The following is a 12,688-nucleotide window of genomic DNA, read 5'->3' on the forward strand; positions in this document are numbered from 1 at the left end:
TTGACCTAACTCCTAACCTTACCCCCTAGTTTAGCTAACGTTAGCCACCTAGCCACCTAGCTAATATTAGCCATAAAAAATTGGAACATATCATACTTTTAGCAAATTTGTAACATATTGTACAAATTGCAATTAGTAACATATTGTACAAATTGCAATTCGTAAATATCATATGAATTGTAATTCGTAACATATCATACAAAATAGATGATGGACATCCACAAATGAATACATACCATACGAAACGTAACATATCATACTAATGGGAGTGTCCCAGATTTACATTTACATAAATTTAAATAAATATTCAATACATCTCATTTGGGTTGTGTGTGAGTTGTTCAAAAGAACACAATGTATTTCACATTTAATTGAAGCCCATTGTATGGCCTTGTTCTGGATGGCTCATGTTTTGGATGGCATGCTGGAATGAATTCCCTCTGAGTGATTCATGGTGCTGACTGATAAGTAAACTCACTGTTGTCTTTCAACCTGGATTCAGGGGTAGACCATACAATGGGCTTCAATTAAATGTGAAATACATTGTGTTCTTTTGAACAACTCACACACAACCCAAATGAGATGTATTGAATATTTATTTAAACGTAGTGAAGCTACTTAAACCAAGAAATGATCATAAAAACAATTAAAGCACAAATTTGTGCTGCTCACTGATTTATATATATTTTAAGTGTGTTAATGATTGAGTGAATGTGTCGTGTTTTTACCCCATATTCACACATACTCATAGATCAACCTCCAAGAGACCTGTGCATTCCTTTGTCATGCAACCATTGTGCCCTGTCAAATAAGGAATAAAAGGACAACAGTGTTACATGGCACAGACACCATGACCCAGACATGTAGGCTTAATATCAAGTTTCACATCAACAGCCTATTCTAAAGAGGGGAGCTTCCCATGTAAAACATGTTAGTGAATGTTTCATGAAATATTTATGGTCTGTTCTATTACACAAAATGGAGGGAATGACCCCTGAGTGGGTTTATAGTTTTGGTATTTGGCACAGCAAGATAGCCACCCACTTCCAAGCTGATCCCTCTCTGCAACATTTTTGGGGGTCAGGGTTGGGACACCGTTTGTGTGGTCCAAGGCAAGTAAAAACGACCTGAATCTAAGTAAAACAGGCCTATGTTTATAAAAGATAAGACCTTAGAATGTGTTTAAACTGATTTGTAGATCCAGACATTCCATTAAATCACTGCACACATGATAGAGCACACTGAAACATTGGACCAAGCAGTGCTTTATCCGTTTTTGTGGGGCTATGTAAGCTCATACCTTTGTGGCTCTAAATAGCATCAGGGGGAAATTGGTCCTTGACCATTAATTCTGACATGCTTAGCCTATATAGGGGAAGTGAAAATGTATTGTAGTAACTTATCAAATGTTGCCTTCATAGCAAAACGAAAATAATTTAGCAAATACCTGTTCGCATTGGATCATCCAGTGTAAATTCCCTAGTTTTTGTATCATCGTGATAGAGCAAAGTTTGCAGTCGAACAACCTATCGGGAGTTTAGGTTTTGGGAATCTGTGCGCTGCGTCTATCCAATCACAAATATCTGTCTGCTCTGTAGTCTCGCGCGACACTAACCGAAGTCATGGCTGCCGTACGGAGCAGCAAGCTTCTGTATAAGTGTGTTGCATCTCCAACGGGGAAATATTCTGCATCAGTCATCTTCTTACACGGCTCAGGTGTTTACATTTTGCAATGCTCTCTATGTTTAGTGACATTTATTCAACAGTAACTACGCTGAACTAGCCTCATAATAACTAGGAGTTTTAGTAGGTTAGCTACCTATAGCCTAGCCTGTAGCATAGCCAGAGTACCTTAAAATAAAATAAGATACTGATAGCTTTTGTACTGTGATGGGCAGACAGGACTGTCTTTGAACTTCATAACTATACAAACTATGTGGCTTCACGAAGCTCTGAGTTATGGAATGGCCTACTGTGGCAAATTAATAATTTAGATAACAGTAGCTACGTAGATAGATAAGTTCAATTGTGGTCAGCATTGGGAAATGTTATTCTAAGGATACTTAATATTTGGCCTTGATCACGAGAAAAAAACCAAATGCTATGTTTTTATCTGATATCTCCCTGATAAAATGAATGTTAAATAAAATAATCTATCAAATATTTAAAAACAAATATTATAGTAAAATCCTTTTCATGAAAAAAATGTGAGCAACTCAACAACAAAAAATATAATTGTGGCATCACCAATATTATTCAATATACAGTTTATGCCAAAAACAGTCAGCAACTGTAAGCCTAGTGACTGGTGAGTCAGTTATATTGGCTAACTGTTCACTTCTGCCATGCAGGAGACACTGGACAGGGAGTGCGAGCATGGGTCAAAGAGGTTTCGGTACCAGACCTGGCTTTCCCCCACATCAGAGTGGTATATCCCACAGCCCTAGCCAGGTAAATGCCATTTACAGTCCTGCAGTCAAGCTGCTGAAACCCCTCAACACGGGTGGGTATAATTTGTGGAACGTTCCAACAGGAATCTGTTCCAAAAACTTTGTAAATAACAAGGTTGCCAACAAACAACGCATACAAAGTTGTATAGCGTCAGAATAAGATACAGGGTAGGGAGCGGGCTATTTCATTATGTTTTTCACTCATCACGTTTATTCCGAAAAATGTCTCCTCAGTCTGGTAGCCTAAACATTAAGAATAAGCTACATGGTGAGTTGATCCCTATTCGGCAGCTAGTTAGCTAGGTGAATTGATCATGCTACTTTGTATGCGTTGTTTGTTTGTCATGTTTGTCACGTGACGGGGGTTTTCTAGTTTAGTTTTTCTATGTTATGTTCTAGTTTTGTATTTCTATGTTGGGTTGTTCTAGTATTGTATTTCTATGTTGGGCTGTGTTTGGGATGATCTCCAATTAGAGGCAGCTGGTCATCGTTGTCTCTAATTGGAGGTCATATTTAAGTTGGTGTTTGTCCCACCAGGGTTTGTGGGAGATTCATTTTGAGTAGTGTATGTTTCACCTCTGCATCACGGTTTGTTGTTTTTTTGTCATTCAGTTTATGTATGTATTGCATAGTTTCACAGTATAAATAAAAAGTGGAACGTCACACACGCTGCACTTTGGTCTGCTCATTCCTACGACAACCGTGACATTGTTGGCAACCTTGTACTTTACGAAGTTTTTGAAACAGATTCCTGTTGGAACATTCCACAAATTATACCCACCCCCCCAACACACAGACAAAGCCCTTCAACTGTCATCTTTAAAATAACTTAACTAACCCAGACAGGTAGAACATCTGGGCATGTATTCATAAGGCATCTCAGAGTTGATCTAGGATCAGTTTTGCCTTTTAGATAATAATGATTACGATTATATATCCTAGATCAGCAATGCTACTCCGATGCTTTATGAATATGGGCCCTGAACAGCAATTTAAATAGGCTAAATAGCCTAATACCTTTTTCAGACTACCGTGCCAAGATGAATGGACCATGTGAGTAGATCATTTCCAAGACAGTGTGGTTCAGGTCAGCACGATATTGTGGAAAGGGGTCAATCTTCTTCTCATCCTCTGCCCCAACCTTTCCTCGTTACATAACCAAACTTTGAATCTTGTTCTGTTTTCTGTTGACCCCTCAGGCCATACACACTCATGCGGAAGGCTCTGTCCAATGTGTGGTTTGACCGCTACAAAATCTCACGGGACTGTCTGGAGCACTTGGAGTCTATAGACGCCATGGCCAACTCCCTGGGAGCGGTCATACAGGCGGAGGTCAGGGCAGGAGTACCCAAACACAGGATGATCATAAGTACTGTCACACACACACACACACACACACACACACACACACACACACACACACACACACACACTACTTCTGCTGCTACTAGAGCTGTCTTACTTAGTCTGTTTTATTTCCCTGTCTCTTTCTGGCTGTATGTCAGATTTGGCTGTATGCTCTCTCCCTCCCTCGTTGCCTTCCTCATGACATCCTAACTCCATGACCCCCCTGAAGGTGTCTATTATGCACCCCTCCACTTGCCCATTTGCTTGATCTCGCTCTCCACACACATCACTCTCTCTCTCTTGGCCTTGGTGTTTTCAACTCCCTCTGTCATGATATAAAATGAAGAATGCAAGTTATCAGGTTTCTTTATCCTTTTATACGCTGCCAATTATGAACCGTAAAGTATTTCTGGAGGGATTCTCAGGTTCTGCAAATCCTTTTTCCCAAATATTTTGGTTATCAGGTTCGCGTGTAAATAACAATGACATAAAACCGCTCAGATCAAGTGCCATAAACACTATTTTAGAACCTAGGTAAGAGTTCCCACAGGAAATATGTGGGGGGCCATCGCAAGTTTTATGTCTCTGTAAGAGAACAAATGATAGCCGTCCATGAAAGGGGAAACCGATGGGAACAGTGGGAAAAGGGTTAACCTACAAGCTCTGAAATATATACATTTACAGAAATAGTTGTGAGTAGAAAAAAAGAGCTGAGCGTTTGTGTGAAAGGGCCCAGTGTGGAACGCCAGAAAAGCCCCTGAACTCCACTCCAGAGAAAGTGATTCAAAAAACACATGTTCCTAGGAGACTGCTGAAATATTATCTTTCTAAATCATAACATTTTGTCATTAACTATAAATACTCATTGGAGTCACTCGGCATACTGGAGAAACGAAGTGGTCTGTACCTAGAGTCCACTTGCAGGGCTGACGGACTGACAAGCGCCAGATCTTTCCATGGAAAAAGTTTTTCAAGGAAAATCCACTGCCGCAGGCTTTTGTGTTTATGTTTTTCACTCTTTAAAAAAAGCATGGATTCGTTGGGAAATCTCAGAAAAGAGAAGCTATCACCACAGTCGTGATTTCACACATATAGGCTCACACACACACCGAAAACACACGGCAGCACTGTACCAAACAGCACAGCGGAGGGGTTTAAGAAAGAAGGAGACATTAGAATGTGAATGTATGATTGAGGTTTGTTATCGTGGATTGGAATGAGAGATTGAGAGTATACCAGAAAGACGGTCTCAAAGTACACACTCTTAGAAAAAAGGGTTTTTCAGCTGTCCCCATAGGAGAACCCTTTTTGGTTCCGGGTAGAACCCAAAAGGGCTCTGCCTGGTACCAAAAGTGTTCTACCTAGTACCAAAAAGGCTTCTACAAAGGGTTCTCCTATGGGGACAGCTAAAGAACCCTTTTATGTTCTAGATAACACCTTTTTTTTAAAGAGTGTAGCCGGTGAAGTAAAGAAAGAAACAGAGAATCTCATGGACAAATGTTTTATTCGTTGGGCAAAGCGTGTGAACTCCCCCCTTCCTTTCATATCTCCATTCTTCCCTTCCCCCTCTGACAGGATGATGGGTACTTGCACACTTTCCCAGATGTACACTGTGTGCCCAGATGTACCCAGATGTGTGAGATTAAGGACGGGCTCGTGAACGGATGCCGACTCCTGAGGAGCGAAAAAGCTGATGATGTGGAACTAAGGAATGTTTTTTCTTTTCTTTCTCAGTTAAAGGCAGAGCATTTTCCACTTCGGACAGCTTAAACTGCCAGGATGGCTTAAGCTACTGTTACTCATACATAATAATAAATGAATGTATTTATTATTATGTTGCTACATTATATTATTCCCAATATGCAAAGTTCAACATTTTTTATTTTCCCGTGAAAAGCACTTTGGATACAATATTCAATACATATTTTCAGTGAATACCTGCCCGAAAGAGACCTAATGGACCCAGTACAATGACATGTTCTGTTTTGTCTTGTTCCTCATCCAAAGGGGGTTTCTCTATGGGCGGAGCTATGGCCCTCCACCTAGCGTGCCGTTATCACCGTGACGTTGCAGGAGTCTTTGCTCTGTCCAGCTTTCTCAACAAGGACTGGAGTATATCAGGTAAGGGAGGCTCTCACTGGGCATAATGTCTTCAAAACTGTCCAGACAATATTCTAAATCTTGATTAGAGCGCCAGAAAACTACAACTATCTAGTAAACTGTCCTTTGAATGACAGATAGTGGTAGTGAAATATTGGTATATTGATATACGGTGTCCCAATTCAAAGATGCTCCATGTCAGTCCCAAGACCTTGCATTTATCTGGAGTTGGCTGCACTTGGTTCTGACAGAGATATTGGGCCTATAGTGTGTGCTAGTAAGCAGTCTAGAAGTGTCTGACTAACTCTTCTCCCCCTGCTAGGCTGTGGAGGAGAGGGCAGGGGCGGGGAGCCCCCTCCCAGAGCTGTTCCAGGGCCATGGGACAGGAGACGATTTGGTGTTCCATAAGTGGGGAGAAGAAACTACGGCCCTGCTGAAGAAGGCTGGGATGACGACCACCTTCCACTCGTTCCCAGGCCTCCAGCACCAGCTCTTCCGGCCAGAGATTGAGCTACTGCGCTCCTGGATCCTCACCAAGCTGCTCCCGGACAGTCTAGATGGTAGTGGGCAGTGACCAGTCAGCCCCACACCACTAAACAGACACGTTAACAATACGTTATTAACACGTTAATAACACGTTCACACTATCGAGCTGATTTAAACTGAGCCAAACCAAACTGTACTGCGCTGGGCTGGTAAAGCATTGCCCTTAGAACAAAGCTGGAAAAGCGAGCCAACGCCGTTCAGTCGGTATTATAGTGTGAAAAGGATATTAACGTGCTGAGTGGGCTGTGGACCACCTCCTCACAACCTCTGTTGGACACAATACCGTTTTAAAAAAGTTGTGTCAATAAATGTTTTTTTTTTTTTGATGGACACTGTCCGTTGTGCTTGCTTAGTGTACTCAACAGCTGTGTGGTTCCCTTCAAAAGAGAACATGTGATAGCTGAGTGTGCTTATAACCACTCCCTCTGCACTAGTACAGTCTCCACTCTTAACACTTCAGCCTCGTCTGTCTATGATAGGATATGGGAGCATGCTCTGCCTCCACCCCTATAGTCTAACGCACACTAGAGTCAGATTAGTATCGTTGCTGTAGAGAGAACAGGAATTGTTTAGTCAATCTTTCTCTCGCTCGCTCGTTTTTTTTTATACACCATTATCGTTTTGTGCTGGGAAATGTGTTGAACATGTGTGGGGGCGGAGGAAGCGGAGGTCTGTTCTGTTTGCTCAGTAGTTCTGCTCCGTAGCACACATCGCTTCATTGATGCTTAGTGGGAGGAAGCGGTTAGCTATTCCTCCCTTCTTCCTCCCAGCAGCCTCTCTCTCAGCGTTGTGCTTAAGGTAGTCCGGATGTTGCGCTGCCTTCACTAGTATAGGGCTGCAGGCCAGGGTAAAAACACAGGAATATCATGAGTGAGCAGTAGTAACACTTAGGTGCCAAACATAATGAGCGTTATGGAAATGATTAATGTTTCTTGTATAGCCCTGGCTATAAATTAAAAAACTGTCAACATCAGCAGTCACCTTTTGGAAAAGTTATTGATAAGCATATTTCAGCTTGTTGCACAGCTGTGTATTTCCTCACTGACTAATAGCCTGTACTCATCACTGCCACATATGGGAGCCAATTTGAAAACAAACACACTCACATTCCTTCACCCCTCCCCTTACTGTATGCGCTAAGAGGCCACTTAAGATGGGAGTTAGAGGAAGTGAGATAAGAGTTTGATAGGAGATGACATTGGTCATTGGATGTCATTAAATAAGACGTTAGTAGTAGCAGCTGCGATGAACATAGTATGTGTGTGGGAGGCAAAAGTTGATTCTGATTCCGATATATATAACGATTGTTTTTTGGAGGAAGAATGAAAAAGATACTTTGAATTATGTTTTTTGAAATTGTAACCACAAACTTTTAAAATTAACATTATTTGAATTAGTTTATTATATATTTGTGGTTTACATGATATAGGCTATAACAAATCAGCAACCTCTTAGACATGAATAAGGTATGAAAAATTATAGCTGCTCAGTTGAACCAGCTAGACAATGTAACATGGTCCCCCAACACACGAACACCAAACCAAAATGTATCTCACTGCAAAAGAAAATCCAAGTTTATTACTTCACATCCGTGCATGCTTTTCATTCCAACATATAAACTGTATGTCCAAAATGCGTTGACAGTGTTAGCAGCTGTTTTTACAGTAGCAATAAGGCTATTGAAATTCAGTTGGAAGTTGTCCTCGACACCATCCACCATTTAGGAAGAGTTCACCTCCAGCATCTGTTTCATCAACGTGTGTTGTACTCAAATCAAATCAAATTTTATTTGTCACATGCGTCGAATACAACAGGTGTAGTAGACCTTACCGTGAAATGCTTACTTACAAGCCCTTAACCAACGATGCTTTAAGAAGTTAAGAAAATAATAAGTGTAAAGTAAAAAATAGATATGTAGAAAATAGAAAATAAAAGTAACAAATAATTAAACAGCAGCAGTAAAATAACAAGCGAGGCTATATACAGGGGGTCCGGTACAGAGTCAATGTGCGTGGGCACCGGTTAGTCGAGGTAATTTAGGTAATATGTACATGAGGTAGAGAACTCAACACTGATCAAAGCCTCTGTGCTCCCACTATACTCTCTCCACTCTCTAATCACCCAACAAATCATGTGCAAAGTGTATTTGTCAGTCATGCTCTCTCCCCCTCTTTTTAGCTCTAGGTTTCTATTCTTTCTCTGTCTCTCTCTCTCCTTCCACTGAAAAGGATGGAAACGTGAGTATCAGGTGAACTCGGATTAGGCAACAATGTTGAGATCATTCTTAGTGGTTTGGCTGGGATGGGAGGCTAAGAAAGGGAGAAAAGAATGGGGAGGTGGAAGATGGGGGTGCGCTCAGGGCCTCAGCCCATGTCGAGGGGAAGGGAGAGAAAGAAGAGAGTAGAGGTGCGGCCAAAGCAAACAGACTGAGCTCTGAATTTTTCTCTGGCCCTGATCGCTGATTACTTCCAGCTATGTGTGAAAGAATGCTACTGTTGAGCGGCCAGCAGTTCTCATCCCCTACACCAATTGGCACACTCCCCCTCTCTTGTATGCCTCCTTAGCCATCACTCCTTACTCGCTCCCTCCCTCCACACCCCCACACTTTCTCTCTTTTTCTACCTCTCTTCCCTTGGCCCATGAGGCCGGGCTGTAGCCTATTGCCATCTAGGCTTTTTATGATTTAATGGTGGGAATAGATGTAGGTAATGAAGGAGGCCATGAGCGGTCTACTCTCTTGGTGAAATGAGGTGAAGAAACAAGTGTTTGTCGACGGCTCTAAAAATGCTGCATTTTGAAACAAGGAGGATACAGCACTCACCTTTAACAACCCTCTTACACTGTAGAGTCCTCTCAACACTCCTTATCAAATACCCTACTTATCACCACTAATTTGCATATGATATGCCACTACAATTGTATGACTATAACTCCCATCACTGTTTCTGAGGCTACTAAAATTCTATCGGATCGTAATGACATATCCACCCTAACTTGTAACTTGCCCTATAACCCTTAGCCGTCCTCACTCCTCTCTCACTGGCTTTTCTAACTTCTCCCTTCTCTTCTCCACCTTCCCTTTGCTTTCTTGTTCTATATTTTCCTGAGGTATTCCCCCTTCCTCTCCTCCCCTGCTCCTCCTCTAAAGTGCGTCCCCTGTCGGCTCAGATGATAATCTGCTTCACGGTGCATGTGTCAGGGGGAAGGAATGCTAATGTGGAAGAGTTGTGGACTGCGAAGTCGGGGCTTTTTTGGCTGCCAGTTTCCACTGCGCACTACTTTCCATGTGGACCTACTCCAGAGTGGCCAGGCTACAGCAGGAGGAATTCCGGGCCGAGGGAGCCGAGGTGTTGAAAGATTCCAGACACTCATCTGGTCACGCCCCCCCCACTCAATTGGTCTATCGCAACGCTTGACCATCCGTCGTTGATTTATAATTTGATACTATGGATTCCAATCCAGTATTAAATGATTTGTGGACTAGGGATTAGATTATTGTAGTGTCTAATATATTCTTCTAACATTTGTTTTGTACAGTGTGCCAGCCAAATCAATTAGGAAATGTGTGCAAGAGTTCCAAAATCTGATTGTATTCTCATTTTATTCCAAGAGCACATTTATTGCGGATTAGGATTTATAAATAGTCTGTAATCAAGAATAGGGTTTAACTTGAGTTAATGTTACTTTATAGAAAAACTGTTCCGATCAGCAAAAATAAGTTCTGAACTGGTTCGACCCCCCAAAAAGTGCTGGTTCCTTTCTGTTCCTTTTTTAACCTGTGAAATAAAGTTTTTTACATTTATCTCATTAAATTACTTCACCAATCAGTGTGGATAGAGCTGGCAAGCTAGTTGTTTACATGCATGATGGACTGACAAGTGTAGCCTATGGCGCAAGATGCGACTGAAATTTTGCAGAGGGTTGAGGAGGAGGCTTGAAGCGTTGGGCATCTTGTTATGACATGCATTATCTGAATTAGGTCCACAGAATTATCCTGCACCTAGGATGAGCGGCTTCTATGGAGAAACTTTGAATGTCATTTGAACTAGCTAGCTAACAAGCTTATGTGTGCAGAGCGGCACCAGAATTAAAAACATGTCTTACCTTTTTGTAGTTAATAAATCCAACTTGAAACGTGATAACTAGGCCTATAGTATACTTAACCAGCATTGAAAAAGTTAATCCATTCTTCTCTAGATAATAAAGAATCTCTCCCTATCTTCTGAAGCATGCTTGTAACGTCAGTACAGTAGCCTATGCTTCGAAGGGGGAAGGGGCAGCTTGCAGGTAGACACTGGAATACATTTCTGAGTGACAGAGTGAGGGCTTTGCATTGGGGCTTTGTTGTGTTTTTTTGTGTGGCTAGAAAAAAAGTGAATGAAACGTAAAATAATGCTATTAACCGGTTCCCATGATTTTAAAATAACGGTTCTGTTCTGGAGCAGTATTGATCACTTTCGTTCCCGGTTCCATTTCTGTTCCTATAAAAAAATAAAAAATAAATCATTTTTTGGTTCTGTTCCCTGTTCCAGTTCCAACACCTGCTTTATGGGAGCTCTTTACCCCAGAGCTAGTCCCATTGAGCTTTTTAGTTTCAAACCAGAGTTGTCTTTTTATTAGCCTTTATCATTTATTTAACTACACACACTGTGGCTACTTGATGTCCTGCCCTGACCTCTCCCTTTAACCTTTGACTTTTCCTCTTTCTGTGCTTTGAATACATCCTCCGTGCCGTGAGACCACAGGCAAAACACGGCCGTAGGGGAGCGAGGCAGGTCTCATGTAAAAAGTGTTTGCAGCTTTAGCTCTACTCTCGTTGACCTGAAGACCCAATAGACAGAGGAGAGCTGTAGCCTCTGGGCTTCCAGGAAGAGAGGCATTATGCTGTGTCTGTTCTCCCCCCAGAAGAACTGGACCTGGCTTTTACAAGAGCCTGGAGCTGGGCTCTGGACAGAGATATCACTGAGGCTGCAGCCAGGGCTGATGGTGATCTCCCCACTCTGAAGAAAGTTAGAGTTAAGTGCAGGTGATTTACACTGAGTATACCAAACATTAGGAACACCTTCCTAATATTCAGTTGGGGGCATGGGCTCTACAAGGTGTCAAAAGCGTTTCCCAGGGATGCTGGCCCATGTTGACTCCAATGCTCCTTTGTGTGGTGGACCATTCTTGAAAAACCCAGCAACGTTTGTAACGCCCTGGCCATAGAGAGGGGTTTTTGTTCTTTATTTTGGTTAGGCCAGGGTGTTACATTGGGTGGGCGTTCTATGTTCCTTTTTCTATGTTTTTGGTATTTCTTTGTTTTGGGCCGTGTGTGGCTCCCAATCAGGCACAGCTGAAGCTCGTTGTTGCTGATTGGGAGTCACACATAAGGAGCATGTTTTTCCTTTGGGTTTTGTGGGTAATTGTTTCTGTTAGTGTTTGCACCTGACAGGACTGTTTTGGCTGTCAGTTTTCTTGTTTTTTGTATAGTGTTCACGTTGTTCTATTAAAATTCTAATGATGAACACATCCTCTGCTGCACCTTGGTCTACTTCCGACGACAGCCCTTACAGCGTTGCAGTTCTTTAAAAAATATATATGTTTATTATTGACATTCACTATAGTGTTGAATGGGATGGCAAATTTAGAGGACAAAAAACAAAACTTAACTCACATATACAAAATAAAAATCATATTAAGTGGTACATATTATAAGAAGACAGCATATATCCATTACAAGTAGTGTAGTTAAACCAAAAATAAATATTGAGTGGAGTACAGCACAGAGTCGCAACAGGTTATCAACCCAGTTATGAAGGGGGAATAGACCGTTTATCTAGTAGCGGCTGCCATATTTTGTAAAACATTGTACTTCTATTGGAGGTATTGTATTGAATATTTTCCATTTGCATTACATACCCTAAATCCTGTAACCACATTTCAAAGGTAGGTAGTCTCCAATTTCCAATATTGCAATATAAGCCTTTTGGGTAAGCCTTAGAGTAAAAAGAGAAACAGCCTTCCTGTCCTGTTTTTTTTCACATCAACTGTACCAAACAGAGCGATCAATTGGTCTGGGGCTATAACTCTATCAAAGGCTTTAGATAAGTAATCAAAAATGATAGCCCAGTAAGCATGTAACTTAGGACATGTCCAAAGTAAGTGTGTCAAAGTCCCCTCATCCTGATTGCACCTCTCACACAGTGGTGAGGTGTCTGGGAATATTTTATGCAGTTTAACCTTTAGTAATGTAACCTGTGTAT

At 41.6% G+C, this 12,688-nt stretch overlaps 1 pseudogene; it reads left to right on the forward strand.

Annotated features, from left to right (window-relative positions):
- Nucleotides 1-790: 790 nt before the first annotated feature.
- LOC106605023 (lysophospholipase-like protein 1) lies at nt 791-7,416 on the forward strand (annotated as a pseudogene).
- Nucleotides 7,417-12,688: the final 5,272 nt, after the last annotated feature.

The sequence above is a fragment of the Salmo salar genome, chromosome ssa05, assembly GCF_905237065.1.
Source record: "Salmo salar chromosome ssa05, Ssal_v3.1, whole genome shotgun sequence".
In the NCBI taxonomy this organism is placed as follows: Eukaryota; Metazoa; Chordata; class Actinopteri; order Salmoniformes; family Salmonidae; genus Salmo; species Salmo salar.